Here is a 22337-nt window from a genome sequence, read left to right on the forward strand (position 1 = left end):
TCAACCCAGTCACCTACATGGTCACTCTTGACCAGGCACGGGGTAGGCGCAAAGCTTTCCACGTCAATATGATGAAGGCTCATCAAGAACGGGAAGCCTGCGTCCTATCGGTCTGCAACCTGCCCGAGGATGGGGAGGAAGACCCCCTCCTGGACATGTTGGCCCAAGCCAAGGCCGGTGGTCCATCGAGGATGTGGAGGTAAGCGCCTTGCTATCCAAACCCCTGCGGTCACAGTTGCGGACCATGCTGGAACCCTTCCAGGCCATGTTTACCAACAGAACCGGAAGAACTGAGTTAGCGGTCCACGAGGTGGACACCGGGAATCATGCCCCACTACGGCGGACACCATATCGGATCTCCGACGAGGTGCAGCAGGTTATGCGCCAGAAGATCAATGAGATGTTACAGATGGGGGTGATTTAACAGTCCAAAAGCGAGTGGGCCTCACCTGTAGTCCTAGAGAAGGATTGGACCACCCGGTTCTGCATGGACTACAGGGGGCTCAACGCTATCACAGCCTCTGACACGCACCCAATGCCGCGCATCGAGGAGCTGCTTCAGTGGTTAGCTAACACAAAATATTTGTCCATAATGGATGTGAGTCGGGGATACTGGCAGATTCCCGGGCCCCGAGGCGCAGGAGAAGTCCGCCTTTATCACCCCTTCAGACTGTACGAGTCCACGGTCATGCCATTCGGCATGAAGAATGCCCCTGCCACTTTCCAGCGGATGGTCAACCATCTGCTTCAGGGACTGGAGAAGTACGCAGTGGCGTACCTGGATGACATTGCCGTCATCATTCTCTCCTGGGAGGAACACCTGCAGCATCTCCAGGAGGTGCTCAGGCGAATTCACCAAGCAGGTCTGACCATCAAGCCGGGAAAGTGCCAGATGGGCATGAGCGAGGTCCACTACCTGGGGCACCAGGTAGGCGGGGGCTCAATGTGGCCAGAGCCTGGGAATGTGGACGCTATCGCTTCCTGGCCCACCCCCAGGACCAAGAAGCAGGTTATGTACTTCCTAGGCACTGCAGGGTACTCTAGGCGCTTTATAAAAAAAAAAAAAACACCAGTATACAGGCAGAGATGCTTACCTGTTCAAGGCCTCCAACAATTGCACTAACCAAGGTGCAGGGGCCCAAGTTAAGATGGCAAATACACAGGTGCAATAATACCGATAATGCAGCCACCCTACAATCAGGAATTGGCCGCTTGGTGCACCTGTGCAGACAAATAGTCTGTATGTGGCGTGTTCACACAGGAATGCAAAGTATATGGCTCAGAGCCTATTAATGACGCCATGTAGCGGGCTCACCATGATGCATCCTGTGTGAACAGAGGCCACAGTGTACAGAGCCATCTAGGGCCCAGCCGCACCCTGGAAAAATATACAGTGCACCAAAAACATAATGTATGCAAGGTATTGGTCGATATTATGGCCACAATATTTAAGCTGCCAACCCACGTCAAGGGTCCTTACATATTGGCAGTCCTAATCTAAAAAAACACCATAAGAGGAAAGACCTCCACTATTCTAAACAAAAAAAAACACCTAGATGGCTCTGTACACTGACCTCTGTTCACACAGGATGCATTATGGTGAGCCCGCTACATGGCGTCATTAATAGGCTTTTCACCATATACTTTGCATTCCTGTGTGAACACACCACATACAGACTATTTGTCTGCACAGGTGCACCAAGCAGCCAATTCCTGATTGTAGGGTGGCTGCATTATCGGTATTATTGCACCTGTGTATTTGCCATCTTAACTTGGGCCCCTGCACCTTAGTTAGTGCAATTGTTGGAGGCCTTGAACAGGTAAGCATCTCTGCCTGTATACTGGTGTTTTTTTTGTTTAGAATAGTGGAGGTCTTTCCTCTTATGGTGTTTTTTTAGATTAGGACTGCCAATATGTAAGGACCCTTGACGCGGGTTGGCAGCTTAAATATTGTGGCCATAATATCGACCAATACCTTGCATACATTATGTTTTTGGTGCACTGTATATTTTTCCAGGGTGCGGCTGGGCCCTAGATGGCTCTGTACACTGTGGCCTCTGTTCACACAGGATGCATTATGGAGAGCCCGCTACATGGCGTCATTAATAGGCTTTGAGCCATATACTTTGCATTCCTGTGTGAACACACCACATACAGACTATTTGTCTGCACAGGTGCACCAAGCGGCCAATTCCTGATTGTAGGGTGGCTGCATTATCGGTATTATTGCACCTGTGTATTTGCCATCTTAACTTGGGCCCCTGCACCTTGGTTAGTGCAATTGTTGGAGGCCTTGAACAGGTAAGCATCTCTGCCTGTATACTGGTGTTTTTTTTGTTTAGAATAGTGGAGGTCTTTCCTCTTATGGTGTTTTTTTTACTATAGGCGCTTTATGCAGAACTATAGTAGCTTAACAAAACCCTTGACGGATTTCACCAGGAAGAAGATACCCCAGTCGACTGTACAGCCATCTGTGAGGTGTCTTTCCAGGCTTTGAAAACAGCCCTGAGCAGTTCTCCTGTGTTAAAAGCCGTAGACAGCAGTCAGTCGTTCCTAGTACAGACTGATGCCAGCGAGTTTGGCCTCAGTGCTGTGCTCAGCCAGGTGGACTCGGGGGACCAAGAGCACCCCGTGTTGTACCTGAGCCGGAAGCTTCTGCTGAGGGAAGTGGCCTATTCCACCATTAAAAAGAAGTGCCTGGCCATGGTCTGGGCCCTGCAATGTTTGCAGCACTACCTGCCAGATGCACCTTCACTGTGGTGACGATCACAACCCCTGAGCTGGCTGCACACTGTGTCTGGTACCATCGGAAGGTTGCTATGCTGGAGCCTTGCCCTCCAGCACTACGACTTTAACGTGAAACACAAAAAGGGCAGCAAGCATCGCAATGTAGATGGGTTGTCTCGCCGTGGCGAGCCTACCGAGGTGCGCATGGAGGAATGCCAAGAGGTCCTGCCTCCATAGCGCAGTCCAAAAGGGGGAGATGTCATAAATATGCACACCTACACAGCTCTGCTTCATCTCCTTGGCTTCGTACTAGCAGGCTCCAGCCTGATCCCACCTTGCAGCTTTCCCCCTTCACAGCTGCATGTGTGTGTGAGTCCACTTCTCCCTCTCCCCTGCTGTACAGCTGTAATGTGAAACCAGTGTGCTAGCAGCCCTCGCAGGTCAGTTTTATGGCTCTGAACTGGTTGAAAGCAGCCTACAGCCTCGTGGACATCTCTTTGTCTAGTATAGTGTTAATTTTCAGATCAAATATAATGGTATTGATTAAATGAGATAGGGGCATCTTCCATTTTTGGAATGTGCATCAGTAGAGCCACCACACAGTGATTTTTCTAGGTTCCAGAACCAACATAATCCGAGGAAAGGATTTCTACTTAACCGGGTCACACAGCTACCCCATGTTTAGGCTTAAATGTAAGCTAATCTAGTGAGAACACATGTAATCCTTTCGTTGTCCCTCTATGAGCTTCACCTCAAGAGTTTTTCATAACTTTCCAAGGAGGGCGTATCCAGCCCCTCAGTGATGTCACGACCAGAGGGTATAAAATATTGAACCTCATTTTAGGAGTGGTCTTTTGAACAGGAAGTCTGCTAACAGAAGCTCTGCAATCTGCTCTGATGCATTGTGATGTGTTGCCCTTCCGCCCACCACATGGCTTGCCATTATCTAAGATGACTGTAGGTGTTTTTCTTCTTTAATCCCTTTTATTCTCTAATTATTCTGTACATAGTGTGATTGTCTCATTTTGTAATATCGTTTTAAATACTTTTGTAAACACTGCCTAATCTTTTTGGAGTAAAAGCTATAATATTTACTAGTCTTGTTTTCCTTGCTCTAAAACGTATACCCGACGTCCTCTGAAGTATATTACGCTACTGATTGGGTTGGCTCCTGACCCGCTATTAATCATAGTAATAGGAGCTGGTGCCAGCGAAGTGTCCTGAGCGTTTGGGGAAACTGGCAGCGATGGACAGCGATTGATAACTGTATTTCCCGCCTGAGCGGGAGTAGTTATATCGCCCTCACTGCAGTGTGCCCAATAGCCAGTACCTAGCAAGGCAGACTTTCTGGCGACTAATTAACCTAAGTGCAGTTCCCTGACTGACCTGAGGGTAAGGGGGTCACCACAGAGCTGCAAGTTCCAAACTGGGAAGTGGGATATAAATAAATCCCTGATGAAGAACAGGGGGTAACCAAACACCCCCAGTTCATGACATATTGGTGGCAGCGGTGGGATAATCAAAAATATCCCCCCTGTGATTCATGACAGAATCTAAGCCTGTTGTGCAATATGGTCTAAGCCCATCGTGTGTCTATATCACCCATCACATTGTGTAAGTGTATCACTGGACTGTGAAGGGTTAAACTGATGTGACTCTTTCCCTCCTGGTGCATTATATAAGTCAAGGTTGTGGCTGTTTCTTTTGTTTGCTGTCCCCTGGGCCCTGACGCCATTGACTGCACAGGCGCCTCATCTCGGGGCAGCGCAGAGCTTTCCATTCACTTCTTCTCCTATAAAGGAACTTCAAAGTAACACGCACATAGGTGCCTAATGCATGTCTGGTAACATCTGTCCCCCATAAGGAGGGGGACCGGGCCCTGTGTATAATAACAGATGTCCTGGCGCCCCAGAAATCCACACCCAAAACTATATCCAACATGACACTTAGAAATTCTATATATACATTGCACAGTACCACTCCTCCTGTCCTTTATATATACTCTGCACAGTACCACTTCTCCTGTCCTGTATATATACACTGCACAGTACCACTCCTCCTGTCCTGTATATATACACTGCACAGTACCACTCCTCCTGTCCTGTATATATACACTGCACAGTACCACTCCTCCTGTCCTGTATATACACTCACCGGCCACTTTATTAGGTACACCTGTCCAACTTCTTGTTAACACTTAATTTCTAATCAGCCAATCACATGGCGGCAACTCAGTGCATTTAGGCATGTAGACATGGTCAAGACAATCTCCTGCAGTTCAAACCGAGCATCAGTATGGGGAAGAAAGGCGATTTGAGTGCCTTTGAACGTGGCATGGTTGTTGGTGCCAGAAGGGCTGGTCTGAGTATTTCAGAAACTGCTGATCTACTGGGATTTTCACGCACAACCATCTCTAGGGTTTACAGAGAATGGTCCGAAAAAGAAAAAAAATCCAGTGAGCGGCAGTTCTGTGGGCGGAAATGCCTTGTTGATGCCAGAGGTCAGAGGAGAATGGGCAGACTGGTTCGAGCTGATAGAAAGGCAACAGTGACTCAAATCGCCACCCGTTACAACCAAGGTAGGCCTAAGAGCATCTCTGAACGCACAGTGCGTCGAACTTTGAGGCAGATGGGCTACAGCAGCAGAAGACCACACCGGGTACCACTCCTTTCAGCTAAGAACAGGAAACTGGGGCTACAATTTGTACAAGCTCATCGAAATTGGACAGTAGAAGATTGGAAAAACGTTGCTTGGTCTGATGAGTCTCCATTTCTGCTGCGACATTCGGATGGTAGGGTCAGAATTTGGCGTAAACAACATGAAAGCATGGATCCATCCTGCCTTGTATGGAGCATCTTTGGGATGTGCAGCCGACAAATCTGCGGCAACTGTGTGATGCCATCATGTCAATATGGACCAAAATCTCTGAGGAATGCTTCCAGCACCTTGTTGAATCTATGCCACGAAGAATTGAGGCAGTTCTGAAGGCAAAAGGGGGTCCAACCCGTTACTAGCATGGTGTACCTAATAAAGTGGCCGGTGAGTGTATACACTGCACAGTACCACTCCTCCTGTCCTGTATATATACACTGCACAGTACCACTCCTCCTGTATATATACACTGCACAGTACCACTCCTTCTGTCCTGTCTATATACACTGCACAGTACCACTCCTCCTGTCCTGTATATATACACTGCACAGTACCACTCCTCCTGTCCTGTATATATCCTCTGCACAGTACCACTCCTCCTGTCCTGTATATATACACTGCACAGTACCACTCCTCCTGTCCTGTATATATACATTGCACAGTACCACTCCTCCTGTATATATACACTGCACAGTACCACTCCTCCTGTCCTGTATATATCCTCTGCACAGTACCACTCCTCCTGTCCTGTATATATACACTGCACAGTACCACTCCTCCTGTCCTGTATATATACACTGCACAGTACCACTCCTCCTGCCTGTATATATACACTGCACAGTACCACTCCTCCTGTCCTGTATATATACTCTGCACAGTACCACTCCTCCTGTCCTGTATATATACACTGCACAGTACCACTCCTCCTGTCCTGTGTATATATACACTGCACAGTACCACTCCTCCTGTCCTGTATATATACACTGCACAGAACCACTCATGTATATATACTGCACAGTACCACTGCTCCTGTCCTGTATATATACACTGCACAGTACCAATCCTCCTGTCCTGTATATATACTGCACAGTACCACTCCTCCTGTCCTGTATATATACTGCACAGTACCACTTCTCCTGTCCTGTATATAGACACTGCACAGTACCACTCCTCCTGTATATATACACTGCACAGTACCACTCCTCCTGTATATATACACTGCGCAGTACCACTCCTCCTGTCCTGTATATATACACTGCACAGTACCACTCCTCCTGTCCTGTATATATACACTGCACAGTACCACTCCTCCTGTATATATACACTGCACAGTACCACTCCTCCTGTATATATACACTGCACAGTACCACTCCTCCTGTCCTGTATATATACACTGCACAGTCCCACTCCTCCTGTATATATACACTGCACAGTCCCACTCCTCCTGTACATACACTGCACAGTACCACTCCTCCCGTCCTGTATATATACACTGCACAGTATCACTCCTCCTGTCCTGTATATATACACTGCACAGTACCACTCCTCCTGTCCTGTATATATCCTCTGCACAGTACCACTCCTCCTGTCCTGTATATATACACTGCACAGTACCACTCCTCCTGTCCTGTATATATACATTGCACAGTACCACTCCTCCTGTATATATACACTGCACAGTACCACTCCTCCTGTCCTGTATATATCCTCTGCACAGTACCACTCCTCCTGTCCTGTATATATACACTGCACAGTACCACTCCTCCTGTCCTGTATATATACACTGCACAGTACCACTCCTCCTGCCTGTATATATACACTGCACAGTACCACTCCTCCTGTCCTGTATATATACTCTGCACAGTACCACTCCTCCTGTCCTGTATATATACACTGCACAGTACCACTCCTCCTGTCCTGTGTATATATACACTGCACAGTACCACTCCTCCTGTCCTGTATATATACACTGCACAGAACCACTCATGTATATATACTGCACAGTACCACTGCTCCTGTCCTGTATATATACACTGCACAGTACCAATCCTCCTGTCCTGTATATATACTGCACAGTACCACTCCTCCTGTCCTGTATATATACTGCACAGTACCACTTCTCCTGTCCTGTATATAGACACTGCACAGTACCACTCCTCCTGTATATATACACTGCACAGTACCAATCCTCCTGTCCTGTATATATACACTGCACAGTACCACTTCTCCTGTCCTGTATATATACACTGCACAGTACCACTTCTCCTGTATATATACACTGCACAGTACCACTCCTCCTGTATATATACACTGCGCAGTACCACTCCTCCTGTCCTGTATATATACACTGCACAGTACCACTCCTCCTGTCCTGTATATATACACTGCACAGTACCACTCCTCCTGTATATATACACTGCACAGTACCACTCCTCCTGTATATATACACTGCACAGTACCACTCCTCCTGTCCTGTATATATACACTGCACAGTCCCACTCCTCCTGTATATATACACTGCACAGTCCCACTCCTCCTGTATATACACTGCACAGTACCACTCCTCCCGTCCTGTATATATACACTGCACAGTATCACTCCTCCTGTCCTGTATATATACACTGCACAATATCACTCCTCCTGTCCTGTATATATACACTGCACAGTACCGCTCCTCCTGTCCTGTATATATACACTGCACAGTACCACTCCTCCTGTCCTGTATATATACACTGCACAGTACCACTCCTCCTGTCCTGTACATATACACTGCACAGTACCACTTCTCCTGTCCTGTATATATACACTGCACAGTACCACTCCTCCTGTCCTGTAAATATACACTGCACAGTACCACTCCTCCTGTCCTGTACATATACACTGCACAGTACCACTCCTCCTGTATATATACACTGCACAGTACCACTCCTCCTGCCCTGTATATATACTGTAGCGTGGCTAAAGGGTGTCTAATCGACGGGAGATATGTGTCGCATAGATGGCTTTCCGCTGTGATGTAACCATAGCTACCTATATGTCTGTCAGGACCTGTGGTGATGTCAGACCACATGGCTAATCATGTGATGGGTTACTGGGTTACTGGGTGTGGTTAGCTCTATATAAGACAGGCTAATGCTTATGACAGTGGATATATGTGGAGGTGCTGGCCTCCAGTGTGTTAAGGCTCCAGCACTGAGCCTGAAGGAATGGACAGTTGTTTTTTCCCTTTTGCCTGAGTTAAAGGCTATATGTTTTTCCTGTTTATGCTAACTGGTTTATGAAGCAATAAACCTTTGAACTTTTGTTGGAACGTGCCTCCTAAGTGTCAGCCGTCGCACCTGAGTGAGTGAAACCCCTACAATTGGTGGTAGACGTGCGGGCAGCGTTCCCAGTGGAGACGTAAGTCTATTTTTTGGATGTCCTGGGTCAAGTCGGCTGTAAGCCAGCAAGCATTGCCGGGGAAAATGGAGGACCTGCTGAAACACTTGGTCCAGTCGCAGTCACAGCAGCAAGAGACCAACAAGCTGTTGATGCAGCAGATACAACAGAGCCAGCAGGAGCAACGGCAGAGTCAGCAGGAGCAACGGCAGCAGATGCAGCTTCTGGCAACCGCCATCCAGGGCAAGACGAGCGCCCCAACCCCAGGTTTGGCTGATGACACCCACGTCCAGAAGACGGTAAGACGCGCATTACAGAAAATGACCCCCGGGGATGATGTTGAGGCCTTCCTGACGGTATTTGAGAGGGTCGCTGAGAGGGAAAAACTCCCGCCAGAGCAGTGGGCAGAGGTACTGATGCCATACCTGACGGGAGAACCCCAGAAGGCGTACTGATTTGACCTTGCAGGATGCCAAAGAGTATCACAAATTGAAAGTCGAGATTCTCGCACGTTTGAGGGTGACACTGACTGTTAGGGCACAGCGAGTTCACTGCTGGGCCTATCATCAGGACAAACCGTCTCCCTCCCAAATGTTTGACCTGTTGCACCTGGTCCAGAAATGGCTGCAGCCAGAGTTATGTACACCTGCACAGATGGTGGAACGAGTGATGATGGATCGGTTTGTGCATTCCCTCCCGAGGTCCATACAGACTTGGGTTGCCCAGGGTGATCCCCAGAATGCCGACGAACTGATCGGACTGGTCGAGAGATACCAAGGCATGGAAGGCTCCTTTGGGAGGCAGCCCATGCCGTACTGGGGGTCCCAGAAAGCTGCTGAGTCCCAAAAAGGGGTGGCGTGTCCAAGGTCACAAAGGGCGGGGGAGGTGGTGCCCAAGGTCCCTACGGGTGATATTATTTGCTGGAGGTGCCACGGGCCAGGACATATAGCTGCCCGTTGTTCCCAGACCACTGAGCAGATGGACTGCAGCATGGGACGCCGTTGTTCATACTATGCGTATCCAGCCTGCAGTGTGAACTCTCCGCCCAACGAGGGACCTCAAGCGTGTCCCGTAAGGGTGAACGGTCGAGCAGCAACGGCGCTGTTAGACTCAGGGAGCTTAGTGACCCTGGTGAGGGCCACTTTCCCTCTCCATCTGCTCCCGGGAAAGAAGGTCGGCGTGCGGTGCATACATGGTGATGCCAAGGACTACCCTTTGGCCAGGGTGGACATTAAAACGGCATGTGGCACTGAGTCCCACCTAGTCGGCGTCGTGCAGGACTTGTTGCACCCTATAATTATTAGCCGGGATTTCTGTCTGTTTTGGGATTTGTGGGGAAAAGGTTCTGAGCTCCATAGCAAGAGTAGGGAACCAGTGAACCCTGGAAGGGTGTCACCACACCCAGAGACAGACAGGTTTCCTTTTTGTGTGCTGGTTGGGGATGAGGAGGAAGTGTCCCCTGCATCTGACACTATGGAGTTAGAGGTAACTGGTGAAAATTTTGGGACTGCCCAACATAGGGGACCCCACTCTGAGGGAAGCCTTTAATAATGTCACAGTTATTGATGGGGTGGTACAGGAGCCGGGGGCAGACACAAGGTTTCCCCATTTTCTGATGAGTGGGGAGTTGTTGTACCAGGTCGCGAAAATAAGGGAGGAGTTGGTAGAGCAGTTGGTAGTGCCGGGTCCATATAGACGGAAGGTGTTGGACATGGCCCATTCACACATCTTGGGTGGACACCTAGGGGTGGAAAAAACGCAGGAACGGGTTGTGCAGAGATTCTATTGGCCTGGGTGTCACCGAGAAATAGTGAACTATTGCAGGTCCTGCCCTACATGTCAGCTAACTGCTCCCACTCCTCATTTCCGGAACCCCCTTGTGCCACTGCCCATTATTGAGGTACCGTTCGAGAGAATTGTCATGGACTTGGTTGGTCCCTTAGTTAAATCAGCCCGGGGCCATCAGTATATATTAGTCATCCTGGACTATGCCACACACTATCCTGAGGCAATTCCCTTGAGAAATTCTTCCTCGAAGAGTATAGCCAGCGAGTTGGTCCATGTCTTTTCCCGGACAGGTCTGCCGAAGGAGATCCTGACTGACCAGGGGACACCTTTCATGAGCAAGGTGATGAGGGAGTTATGCAAAGCCCTGAAAATCTCCCAGTTGAGGACCTCGGTGTACCATCCCCAGTCAGATGGTCTTGTTGAGAGATTTAACAAGACACTGAAGAGCATGCTGAGAAAAGCTATAGAGAAAGACGGTAGAGACTGGGATTGTCTCTTACCCTATCTGATGTTTTCCATTCGTGAAGTTCCACAGGCCTCCACAGGGTTCTCACCGTTTGAGCTTCTATATGGCCGACATCCGCGAGGACTCCTGGATGTAGCCAAGGAAACCTGGGAAGCCGAAGCCACGCCCCACAGAAGCGTCATTGAGCATGTGGCCCTGATGCAGCAGAGCATTGCAAAGGTGATGCCTATCGTGAAAGAACACCTCCTCCAGGCACAAGAAGCTCAGGCCAGAATCTACAACCGGTCTGCAAGAGTGAGGCAGTTCAATCCGGGAGACCGAGTTCTTGTGTTAGTTCCGACGGTGGAAAGCAAGTTCTTGGCCAAAGGGCAAGGGCCATATGAGGTTGTCGAGAAACTTGGTGAAGTAAATTATAAAATTCACCAACCAGGAAGACGGAAACCATTCCAAGTGTACCATGTCAACCTCATCAAGCCGTGGCAAGATAGAGAGCCGACAGTAACTCCATCGTTGTTAAGCAACCCAGAAGGTGAGGTTGGAGCGGTTACTATAGCGGAGACGCTATCGAAGACCCAGAAACAACAGTGCCGGGAGTTACTCCAGAAAAACTCTGTTTTCAGAGTTGCCAGGACACACGAAGGTCATAGCGCACGAGGTCCTAACAGAGCCACATATGCGGGTGAACGTGAAGCCCTATCGTATTCCTGAGGCTCTTCAAGAAGTTATCTCCAAGGAAGTGGAGCGTATGTTGAAGCTTGGAGTCATTGAGGAATCCAAGAGCGGTTGGTCGAGCCCAATTGTCCTGGTCCCAAAACCTGATGGAGAGTGGAGGTTTTGCAACGACTATCGGAAGTTGAATGAGGTCTCCAAGTTTGACGCTTATCCCATGCCCCGCGTTGATGAGCTCATCGAAAGGCTTGGGCCCGCCAGGTACATAACCACCTTGGATTTGACGAAGGGGTATTGGCAGATCCCCATGGCACAGGAAGCCAAGGAGAAGACGGTGTTTTCTACACCAGATGGATGTTTCCAGTATGTCCGGATGCCGTTTGGCCTACAGGGAGCTCCGGCGACCTTCCAGAGGGCTATGGATAGAATCCTTGCACCCCATAAGGCATACGCTGCTGCGTACCTGGATGATGTCGTCATCTTTAGCCCGGACTGGGAGAGTCATCTGGAAAAGGTCCAAGCGGTGTTTGATGCTATAAGAGAGGCCGGATTTACAATAAACCCGAAGAAGTGTGCCTTGGGTAAAGAAGAAGCTAAGTACCTTGGATACATAGTGGGTCGTGGAGAAATAAAACCCCAAATCAGTAAAGTGGAGGCAATTCAAACATGGCCAAAACCAGTTTCCAAGAAGCAAGTTAAAGCCTTCCTGGGAATCGTGGGATATTACAGGAGGTTCATCCCAAACTTCGCCACGATGGCTGCGCCTCTGACTGACCTGCTAAAAGGGACAAAATCAGTAATGGTTAAGTGGTCCGAAGAAACAGAGTCAGCCTTCGAAGAAATGAAAGGCTTTGTGTAAGCAACCCGTTCTGATGGCCCCAAACTTCAAAAAAGAGTTTATTCTTCAGACAGATGCCTCAGATGTCGGGGTGGGAGCAGTCCTTTCCCAAGACCTACATGGGAAGGAGCATCCTGTCCTCTATCTGAGTAGGAAGTTGTCCTCGTCTGAAAAGAACTACTCAGTCGTTGAGAAGGAGTGCTTGGCCATAAAATGGGCGGTGGACACATTACGGTACTATCTGCTGGGACGTAAAATTAGATTGATATCCGACCATGCCCCATTTAGGTGGATGAGGGAAACGAAGGGAAGAAATGCTAGGGTCACCCGTTGGTTCTTAGCCCTGCAGGACTTCTGTTTCCATGTGGAACATAGGGCCGGAAAGCTGCACGGTAATGCTGATGCCCTGTCAAGAATCCCTTGTCTAGTGGGGGAAAGTGCCAAGCCCCACGGCTTTAGGCAGAGGGGGGAGGTATGTAGCGTGGCTAAAGGGTGTCTAATCGACGGGAGATATGTGTCGCATAGATGGCTTGCCGCTGTGATGTAACCATAGCTACCTATATGTCTGTCAGGACCTGTGGTGATGTCAGACCACATGGCTAATCATGTGATGGGTTACTGGGTGTGGTTAGCTCTATATAAGACAGGCTAATGTTTAACACAGGGGATATGTGTGGAGGTGCTAGCCTCCAGTGTGTTAAGGCTCCAGCACTGAGCCTGAAGGAATGGACACTTGTTTTTTTCCCTTTTGCCTGAGTTAAAGGCTATTTGTTTTTCCTGTTTATGCTAAACTAGTTTATGAAGCAATAAACCTTTGAACTTTTGTTGGAACCTGCCTCCTAAGTGTCAGCCGTCGCACCTGAGTGAGTGAAATCCCTACAAAACACTGCACAGTACCACTCCTCCTGTCCTGTATATATATACTGCACAGTACCACTCCTCCTGTCCTGTATATATACACCGCACAGTACCACTCCTCCTGTCCTGTATATATATACACTGCACAGTACCACTCCTCCTGTCCTGTATATATACACTGCACAGTACCCCTCCTCCTGTCCTGTATATTTACACTGCACAGTATCACTCCTCCTGTATATATGCACTGCACAGAACCACTCCTCCTGTCCTGTATATATATACTGCACAGTACCACTCCTCCTGTCCTGTTGTCACGACTCACACCGTGACTGTCACCAGTTGTCACGATCCCTTAGCCGCTGCCACCAATTGGTCACGAAATCCACAGGGATTCCTGACCACTGTCACCAATATGTCACGGATTGGGGTGACTTAAACGAACAGACGGCAATCACATGCGCAGGGGGCTTATCTTAGTTATCCCTCCACTGCCACAATGTGATGAAAAAACACACACAAGGCTAGGGACCTCTTAGTTTACAGCAGGGGCTTATTTTAGGTATCCCACTGCTCTTCAATATACCACGAACTGCAGGGATTTTTGTGTATCCCGCTTACAGTTCCACTTAAACCTTGCAGCTCTCTGGCACCCTTCTTTCTATCAGGTCAGGTTAGGTACTGCACCTAGGGTAATTAGTCCCCAGAAAGGCTGCCTGCTATGTACTGGCTATTGGGCACGCTGCAGCGACGCGATAAACTACTCCCGCTCAGGCAGGAACAATAATTATCAAGCCGCAATCGCTACAACACCCAAAGGCCTGCACACGGTAGTGCCGCCACCAGCTTCGATTACACGGGTCCGAAGCTAACCCAAAACAGTAGCGTAATTCCCTTCAGAGACTTAGGGTACGTTTTTAGAGCATGGAGAAAGAACTGGCATGAAATAATATACCCCACAAAATGTAGGCAGTGCTTTATCAAAATATTTTACAAAGATGTTACAAAAGAGACAATTGCAAATATGTACAAGGTAATTATAAAAAAAACAGGGAATAACATGAGAAATAACACTTACAGTTGTTCAAAGCATTGCAGGCAACAGGCTAGGGGAACTTTCCATCTATCCCAGTGCATCAGGGCGTGCACTCTGGGCTCTTTAGGTAAAAACTCAAATCTGCCTCCTGAAAGTCTGCCAGCAACTTAAAACCTACAGTCTGTGACCTCACAGAAAGGGCTGGCTTTTCCAACCCCTCCTACCTCGTCAGTGTTACTCACTGTGCATTAAATATATCTGATGCCCGTAACTTCACTCCAGAACATGTCATAGTCATATCAAACCCAGCATTCATCTCGGATTAACGTGAGCATTCTAATGAGATCAAATATGTCCTATCTGGGATACATATTCACAGAGAAATCCCTACTTCTTCACCTGATGGAGTTAAAAGCTCATGTTTAGAGTGATGGGTAGATCATTCGATGGAGATTACAAATATATGTTTTCGTGGTCTTAACTTAAACGATTTGCCTAATATCTTCCAAAAACAGAACAAAAGACTTTCAAGATTCTAGAAGTTTCTAATCCAGTTAAAGCTGGGCACTTTCCACTACAGGAAATGCCGGTCGTAAATACCTTGGTGCGGGGGATGAGGGCTTGTGAGCTGAAAGTCAGGTATCTGCAGCCACAAGCTGCCGCAGAATCACTCCAAGAAGGGGGGCTTAGCCCACAGCAGGCTAGCAAGAGAACTAAACTTATGATATTTCATACCATATCGTGACACCTCCCCCTTTTGGCGTGCGCTAGGGAGGTAGGACCCCACGGTATGCCTCCATGCGCACCTTAGTAGGTTCACTCTGGCGGGACAGTCCATCTGCATTCCCATGCTCTTTGCCCGCTTTGTGTTTAATGGTGAAGTCAAATTGCTGAAGGGCAAGGCTCCAGCGCAGCAACCTGCCGTTGGTTCCAAACATGGTGCTTAGCCAGCGCAGAGGGTTGTGGTCGGTCACCACAGTGAAGGTGCGACCGTACAAGTAGGGCTGCAAGCGCTGCAGGGCCCAGACTATGGCCAGGCACTCCTTCTCGATGGTGGAGTAGGCCACTTCCCTCGGCAAAAGTTTCCGGCTCAGGTACAACACGGGGTGCTCTTGGTCCTCCGAGTCAACCTGGCTGAGCACAGCACCGAGGCCAAACTCGCTGGCATCAGTCTGTACCAAGAACGGTCGACTGCTGTCGACTGCTTTCAACACAGGGGCGTTGCACAGTGCGGTTTTCAACGCCTGGAAGGCCCCCTCACAGCCATCTGTCCAGTTGACGATCTGGGGTAGCTTCTTCCTGGTGAGGTCCGTCAAAGGTTTTGCCAGGCTACTATAGTGCTGCACAAAGCGCCTATAGTACCCTGCAGTGCCCAGGATGGACATCACCTGTTTCTTGGTCCCAGGAGTGGGCCAGTTCACGATCGCGCCCACTTTCTCAGGCTCTGTCTTCAGGGTGCCTCCGCCTACCCGGTGCCCCAGGTAGTGGACCTCACTCATGTCCATCTGGCACTTTCCCGGCTTAATAGTCAGTCCTGCTCGGTGAATTCGCCTGAGCACCTCCTCGAGATGCTGCAGGTGTTCCCCCCAGGAGGGACTGAAGATGGCAATGTCATCCAAGTACGCCACTGCGTACTTCTCCAGTCCCTGAAGCAGGAGGTTGACCATCCGCTGGAAAGTGGCAGGGGCATTCTTCATGCCGAAGGGCATGACCGTGGACTCGTACAGTCTGAAGGGTGTGATAAAGGCGGACTTCTCCTGTGCCTCGGGGCTCAGGGGAATCTGCCAGTATCCGCGACTCAGATCCATTATTGTCAGGTATTTTGCGCCAGCTAACTTCTCAAGCAGCTCCTCGATGCGCAGCATTGGGTGCGCATCAGAGGCTGTAATGGCATTGAGCCCGCTGTAGTCCACGCAGAACCGGGTGGTCCAGTCCTTCTTTGGCACGAGCACTACAGGTGAGGCCCACGCGCTCTTTCACCGTCTAATCACCCCCAGCTGTAACATCTCATCGATTTCCTGGCGCATAATCTGCTGCACCTGGTCAGAGATTCGATAGGGTGTTCGCCGTAGTGGGGCGTGATTCCCGGTGTCCACCTCGTGGACGGCTAACTCCGTCCTCCCAGGTCGGTTGGAGAACACGACCCGGAAGGGTTCCAGTGTGGTTTGCAACTGCAACCGCTGTGGTTCATCTAGCGAGGCGCTTACCTCCACGTCCTCAATGGACCCACGGGCCTTGGCTTGGGCCAGCATGTCCAGGAGGGTGTCTTCCTCCCCGTCTTCGGGTAAGCTGCAGACCGGTAGGACGAAAGGTTCACGTTCGTGATGAGCCTTCATCATGTTGACGTGAAAGGCCTTTCGCCTACCCCGAGCGTGGTCAAGCGTGACCACGTAGGTGACCGGGTTGAGCTGTTGGTGGATGACGTACGGGCCCTCCCAGGCTGCATGAAGCTTATCCGTTGGTACGGGGACCAGCGCCCACACCTTTTGACCCACGTCGTAGGTCCGCTCCCGGGCGTTCTGGTCGTACCAGTGCTTCTGATCAGCCTGAGCCTGCGTCATGTTGTCATGCACCAACTGCGTCAAGGTCTGCATCTTGTCACGGAAGCGCATGACATACTCCACTATGGACACTTCAGAAGGGTTCGGCTCATCTTCCCAGGATTCTCTAACCAACCCAAGGGGTCCCCGGACTCGCCTGCCGTACAGGAGCTCGAAGGGGGAAAACCCCGTCGAGGCCTGCGGAACCTCTCAGTAAGCGAATAGCAGGTGTGGGAGGTACCGCTCCCAGTCGCACCCTTGAGTCTCAACCAGCATGCGTAGCATCTGTTTGAGGGTACCATTGAAGCGTTCACACAAGCCATTGGTCTGTGGGTGATACGCATTCGATACCAGGTGCTTCACTTGCATTTTCTTACAGAGAGCCTCCATCAGGCGAGACATAAATTGGGCCCCTTGATCAGTAAGCATTTCCCTGGGAAATCCTACACGTGAAAAGATGGCCAACAGGGCATCCGCCACCTTATCTGCCCTAGTTGAAGACAGAGCTACTGCCTCTGGGTACCGGGTAGCGTAGTCTACCACAGTAAGAATAAATCACTTTCCAGAGCTGCTGGGGACGGCCAGCGGGCCCATAAGGTCCACCACGATCCTCTGGAAAGGCTCCTCTATCACTGGCAAAGGGATCAGGGGAGCCTTAAGAGCAGGCCCAGCCTTCCCCTCTCTTTGACAGGTGACACAGGAGCGGCAGTAGTTTGACACATCTGTCCCCATCTTAGGCCAATAGAAGTGTTGAGACAGCCGGGCCTTAGTTTTGCTGATCCCCAAGTGTCCAGCTAGCGGGATCTCATGGGCAATCCGCAACAACTCACCCCGGAATTGCTGCGGGACGACCAGCTGTCTTTCCCTCAACCCCTCCTTTTGTGATTCTCCGGGTACTGTCTCCCGGTACAACCTTCCTCCTTCCCAGAACACCTTCTCCTTATCATTCCCGGAGAATGGCGTCCCAGCGAGTTGTCTCAAACTCTCTAGGCTCGCATCCGTGTGCAGAGCGGCCTGAAACTCCTGGCTAGGGGAAGCCAGAAGCGACGTCAGGGTCCCTTCCCCACGGGAGCCCTCTGGGACCTGCTCTGGGTCCACCTCTGGTTCAGTCATACTGATGACCGAGGAGGGTCCGGGAGGCAGACAGTTATCTGCGTTACGGGCAGTCTGACTGCGGGTGACAGCAGCTACGTAGGCTGTCTCCCCGGGGGTTTCTACAGACCCATCAGCCGACGCTGCTATGGGCTCTACCTCCCCATCCACCCCCATTACCTCAGGAGCATTGCTACTTATGGGCCAGTTACCTTCCTCGGTGGCACTGGTCAATTGCATGGCATCACCTTCCTCACGGTTCCCATGTATCTCCCCATTTCCTGTAGCACCGACACTTGCCCCTGCTAGGGCTTCCTCAGCCGTCTCACTCCGCAGAGCGACGTGGCTGAGCACGCCTGTACCTATGGACACATCAACTTTCACAGAAACATCATTATCAGGTTCAGTTGGCACAGGTATAACATTTTCACCATCAATCCTAGGGAAAAAATGGTTATCAGATGCATCATTACAAGATAAAGCATGGCCAGGTAACACATGCGATTTCCCATCATCATCATCATCATCATCAGGGTTAACGTTACCCTCATTAGTAGATTGGGGAGGGGTGTCAACGTCGTAGTATGCAACCAACCTCCCCAAATCAGTCCCCAACAAAATATCAGTGGGCAAATTATCAGACAGCCCCACTTCCTTCACCCCGCTCCCAGCACCCCAATCAATATAAACCCGGGCCATTGGCAAGGGACAGCTGATGCCCCCAATCCCAGTGACAGTTAGGGTTTTCCCCAGAATGATTTCTTCAGGGGCTGCCAGTTCGGGTCGGATGAGGGTTCGTTCAGCCCCGGTGTCCTTGAGGCCTGTAGCAACACCACCTCCCACAGTGACATGCTGTACGTTGTCACACACCCTCCCAACCACACCACCCACCAAAAGAACTGCTGCATTAGGCCCTGGGGCCTTGGCTGGGGGGTTCTTCCGCTTGTCTGGACAGTTGGGACTGATATGACCAGGCTGCCTGCAGTGGTTACACTGGCGAAGTTCGGTGGTAGGTCTGGTGCTGTTGGCCACGGGGACAGGATCTCTGGGGTGTTGGCTGGCAGGGGTACTGGCGTTGGTTGCAGGCTTACCCCCTCTCCAGCTGGTGGTGACTGGCTTCTGCACTTCCGATCTACGGTTGGCCTCATAGGCATCGGCAATCTGCGCTGCTTTCGTCACATCTTTGGGTTCTCTGTCCATCACGAACTGTCGCACCTCAGCTGGGCAAAGATGGAAGAACTGGTCTTTGATTATCAGGTCTCGCAGCTGTGCAAAGGTGGTCACTGACAGTCCTTGTGTCCACTGGTCAAAGTGGGTCCCCACTCCATGCACCACATCACTGTAACTGTCGTGTGGGCCACGTTGGAGGGTCCGAAACTTTTTACGGTACACCTCGGGTGTAAGCTGGTACTTGGCTATCAGAGCCTGCTTGATGGCCTCATAGTCACCATCTTGTTCTTGAGGGAGGGCAGCAAACGCCTCCAGAGCTTTTCCTCTCAGCCCTGGTGTCAGGTATCGTGCCCATTCTTGTGTAGGCAGCTGGTACTGTCTGCAGGCTTTCTCAAAGGCCCGCAGAAAAGTGTCCAAGTCCCCATCCTTTTCCATAACAGGGAAGTGATCGGGCCGGGGCTTCGGTATCTGAGCGCTGCTGGGCTCACGGCTGGACTGGGACGACCCCTGCATTTGCAGTTGGGCCATCTGCAGCTGGTACTCCCGCTCCGCTTGCCGCTCGGCTCGCTGGGCCTGGGCCTCTCGCTTGGCTCGCTGAGCCTCTCGCTCGGCTCGCTGGGCCTGGGCCTCTCGCTCGGCTCGGGCCTCGGCCTCCTGCCGGTATTGCTGAATCAGCTGCAAACGTCCATCATGGTCGTCAGTGGGGAGTTCTTCCAAGGCCGCCTGCAGGTGGGGGTCCAATTCGCCCGGATTGCTAACAGGGCCAGCATTCAGTGGTTGGACCTCTGCTGCAGCACCATGTTCGCTGGTGCTGGCTTCTGCGGCTTCTGGGCTCTGGGAGTGGTCTAGAGCGGCTTCCCATTGCACCAGTTCAGCGACCATTTGAGTCTTGGTTTTGCTCTGGGGGTTCAGGCCATGGTACGTGCATATCCCAGCAAGAGCGTCCTTCTTCTGCTGGGCGTACCAGGCTTCTCCTTTCGCAGCCATGGTTGCCAAATAAAAGATAGGATAGAAAAATGAAGAGAAAGGGAGGGGATAATTACCAGTACACAATTGTCTCAAGACTAATAACCACTGAGTTCTTTCTCCAAACTTAATTGCGCAGAGTCCTCGCAAGAACTTTCTGCAAGTTTTTAGTGAGAGGAATAATTGCTCAAACCAAATCACTAATGCTCTAACATCCCACCGCCTTGCCACCAATTGTCACGACTCACACCGTGACTGTCACCAGTTGTCACGATCCCTTAGCCGCTGCCACCAATTGGTCACGAAATCCACAGGGATTCCTGACCACTGTCACCAATGTCACGGATTGGGGTGACTTAAACGAACAGACGGCAATCACATGCGCAGGGGGCTTATCTTAGTTATCCCTCCACTGCCACAATGTGATGAAAAAACACACACAAGGCTAGGGACCTCTTAGTTTACAGCAGGGGCTTATTTTAGGTATCCCACTGCTCTTCAATATACCACGAACTGCAGGGATTTTTGTGTATCCCGCTTACAGTTCCACTTAAACCTTGCAGCTCTCTGGCGCCCCCCTTTCTATCAGGTCAGGTTAGGTACTGCACCTAGGGTAATTATTCCCCAGAAAGGCTGCCTGCTATGTACTGGCTATTGGGCACGCTGCAGCGACGTGATAAACTACTCCCGCTCAGGCAGGAACAATAATTATCAAGCCGCAATCGCTACACCACCCAAAGGCCTGCACACGGTAGTGCCGCCACCAGCTTCGATTACACGGGTCCGAAGCTAACCCAAAACAGTAGCGTAATTCCCTTCAGAGACTTAGGGTACGTTTTTAGAGCATGGAGAAAGAACTGGCATGAAATAATATACCCCACAAAATGTAGGCAGTGCTTTATCAAAATATTTTACAAAGATGTTACAAAAGAGACAATTGCAAATATGTACAAGGTAATTATAAAAAAACAGGGAATAACATGAGAAATAACACTTACAGTTGTTCAAAGCATTGCAGGCAACAGGCTAGGGGAACTTTCCATCTATCCCAGTGCATCAGGGCGTGCACTCTGGGCTCTTTAGGTAAAAACTCAAATCTGCCTCCTGAAAGTCTGCCAGCAACTTAAAACCTACAGTCTGTGACCTCACAGAAAGGGCTGGCTTTTCCAACCCCTCCTACCTCGTCAGTGTTACTCACTGTGCATTAAATATATCTGATGCCCGTAACTTCGCTCCAGAACATGTCATAGTCATATCAAACCCAGCATTCATCTCGGATTAACGTGAGCATTCTAATGAGATCAAATATGTCCTATCTGGGATACATATTTACAGAGAAATCCCTACTTCTTCACCTGATGGAGTTAAAAGCTCATGTTTAGAGTGATGGGTAGATCCTTCGATGGAGATTACAAATATATGTTTTCGTGGTCTTAACTTAAACGATTTGCCTAATATCTTCCAAAAACAGAACAAAAGACTTTCAAGATTCTAGAAGTTTCTAATCCAGTTAAAGCTGGGCACTTTCCACTACAGGAAATGCCGGTCGTAAATACCTTGGTGCGGGGGATGAGGGCTCGTGAGCTGAAAGTCAGGTATTTGCAGCCACAAGCTGCCGCAGAATCACTCCAAGAAGGGGGGCTTAGCCCACAGCAGGCTAGCAAGAGAACTAAACTTATATATTTCATACCATATCGTGACACCTGTATATATACACTGCACAGTACCACTCCTCCTGTCCTGTGTATATACACTGCACAGTACCACTGCTCCTGTCCTGTATATATACACTGCACAGTACCACTCCTCCTGTCCTGTATATATACACTGCACAGTACCACTCCTCCTGTATATACACACTGCACAGTACCACTCCTCCTGTATATATACACTGCACAGTACCGCTCCCCCTGTCCTGTATATATACACTGCACAGTACCACTCCTCCTGTCCTGTGTATATATACACTGCACAGTACCACTCCTCCTGTATATATACACTGCACAGTACCGCTCCCCCTGTCCTGTATATATACACTGCACAGTACCACTCCTCCTGTCCTGTATGTATACACTGCACAGTACCACTCCTCCTGTATATATACACTGCACATTACCACTCATCCTGTCCTGTATATATACACTGCACAGTATCACT

General features: G+C 49.9%; 1 protein-coding gene across 3 annotated transcripts in view; it reads right to left on the reverse strand.

The window, feature by feature from the left end:
• The window catches only part of DYSF (dysferlin), a 441189-nt gene that overhangs the window by 77646 nt on the left and 341206 nt on the right, over nt 1-22337 (reverse strand). The window lies entirely within an intron of this gene.

Source organism: Ranitomeya variabilis, chromosome 1 (assembly GCF_051348905.1).
Source record: "Ranitomeya variabilis isolate aRanVar5 chromosome 1, aRanVar5.hap1, whole genome shotgun sequence".
NCBI lineage: Eukaryota > Metazoa > Chordata > Amphibia > Anura > Dendrobatidae > Ranitomeya > Ranitomeya variabilis.